Raw genomic sequence first — 2,548 nt, forward strand, 5'->3', positions numbered from 1 at the left:
GGGTCACTATGAGTCGCAGGTGACTCGACGGCACATAACAAAAGCAACAACAACAAATCCCAAACAGTGGAATAGATAGATCATATGGAATTTCTATGTTCAGCTTTTTGAGGAAACACCAAACTGCCATGAAGCATGTTTTTACGCAGCTATATTTACAATCATGTGTAAGTTGATTGGTCACTTGGATTTAAGTCACAATCAGCTATGGGCTGGAAGCCTCTTGTTACAGTCAATCAGGACCCAGTGGGCAAATCTTTGTATTTAATTGTCTGTTGGGTCCTGACCAAGTCTCCAGTTTGGAGGGTCATGTGTGAAGCAGTTGGATTCTGGAGGGTAGGTTTTATTGATTTAGTTGAAAATGTAAAGTGTTTGGTTTGGGTTTTTTTTTTTTTATTTCATTCACAATATTCACAATCGTGTTGTAAGCTGATTGGTCACTTGGCTTTAGTTAACAATCAGCTGTGGGCTGGAAGCCTCTTGTTTAAGTCAATCAAGACATGGTAGGTGGGCCTTTGTATTTAAAAGTCAGTTAAATGTTAATTTGCTTGAGAAGAATGAGATGGCACTTGCTGTTGTTGACTGCCTTCAAGTGGAGCAGAACTCACAGCGACCCCATGAACAAAAAGCTTGAAGCCCCTTTACAACTATCAAAGTTCATACAACAACAAAAACAGTGGATTAATACAGAGCTCTGGTGGCCTAGCAGCAAGAAGCTCTGCGGCTATACAGAAGGCATGCAATTTGATGCCACCAGATGCTTTGTGGGAGAAAAATGGGCAATCTCCTCCCTTGCAATTAACTGCCTCTGAAAACTGCCAGAGGGTCAGCTACCAGTCGGTTCTGACTCTACGGTATACAATGACATTATTATGAAAATGTTTTTGTTGTATTCACAATGAAAAAGATAAAGTAGCTTTACTATGATAGACTGAATTGCTACTTTTAGGATCAGGAAGTGAATATACTGAACATACAAACCCTATGGAGCAATTTTGCTGTTCTAATAGTGTCACTGATGTTAATAATTCTTCCACCAATCCTGATGCCACATTCCTCCTCATACAGCCCAACATCTCGGATGATCTGTTCTGCATACAGATTGAAAAGGTATGGAGACAGAATACATCCCTGAAGGACCCCTTTCTTGATTTTGAACCATCCAGTGTCTCCCTGCTTTGTACTGACAACTGCCTCTTGGTCCAAATATAGGTTTCACATTAGCACAATCAAATGTTCTGGGCTTCCCATTCTTCTCAGAGTCAGCCATAGCTTGCTGTGATCCACACAGTCAAAAGCCTTTGCATAGTCAATGAAGCACAGATAGACATTCTTCTGGTATTCTCTGCTTTCTGCCAAGATCCATCTAACATTAGCTATAATATCCCTAGTACCACGACCTCTTCTAAATCCAGCCTGCACATCTGGCAGTTCTCTGTTGACATATTGTTCCAAAAGTTTTTGGATAATTTTCAGCAGAATTTTGCTTGCATGTGATATTAATGATATTGCTCGATAAATTTCCACACTCTGTTGGGTCACCTTTCTTTGGAATGGGAACAAATATCGATCTCTTCCAGTCAGTTGGTCAGGTGGCTGTCCTCCAGATTTCTTGGCACAACTTAGTGAGCAATCCAGGGCAGTGTCTGTTTGTTGAAATCAATCAATTGGTATTCTGTCAACTCCTGAAGCCTATTCTTTGCCAATTCCTTCATCACCATAGGCTCTTGCTCATATGTTATTTCATGAAATTCCTCTGTGTCAGCCAATTCATTTTGATACAGTGACTCTGTACTCCTTCCATCTCTTTTGATACTTCCTGGATCATTCAACATTCTACCCAAACTATCTTTAAGTATTGCCACCCGTGGCTTGAATTTTTCAGCTCCTTCAGCTTAAGAAATGCTGAGTGAGTCCGGCCCTTTAGATTTTCTGACTCCAGCTCTCTGCACATTTCATTATAGTATCTTGCTTTGTCATCCCAAGCTGCCTTTTGAAATTTTCTGTTCAGCTCTTTGATTTCTTTATTTCTTCCTTTAGCTTTGGCTTCTCGGCGCTCTAATGCAATACTCAACAGTCTCATCTGACATACATCTTGGTCTTTTCTTCTTCTTTAGCCTTTGTAATGATCTTTTGCATTCTTCATGGACTATTTTCTTGATATCCTCCCAGAGCTCACTTGATCTACACTCATTGGTGCTCAAGGCCTCAAACCTGTTCCTGAGATGGTTTTGAAATTCGAGTGGGACAGACTTAAGGTCAAATCTTGGTTTCTGTGGACTTAATTTTCCTCAACTTCAGCTTGAATTTGCATATGAGTGGTCTGTCCCACAATCAGCACCTGGCCTGGTTTTCACTGCTGATATTGAGGTTCTCCAGCGAATCTTTCCACAAATGTAATAGGTTTGATTCCTATGCATACCATCAGGTGAAATCCATGTGTATAGCCTGCGTTTATGTTTCTTAAAAAAGGTATCATCAACAACCTGCGTTATTCAGATGACACAACCCTGCTCGCTGAAACTGAGGAGGACCTGAAGCGCTTGCT

Source organism: Elephantulus edwardii, unplaced genomic scaffold (assembly GCF_000299155.1).
Source record: "Elephantulus edwardii isolate Elephantulus edwardi_28Jun2011 unplaced genomic scaffold, EleEdw1.0 scaffold01203, whole genome shotgun sequence".
In the NCBI taxonomy this organism is placed as follows: Eukaryota; Metazoa; Chordata; class Mammalia; order Macroscelidea; family Macroscelididae; genus Elephantulus; species Elephantulus edwardii.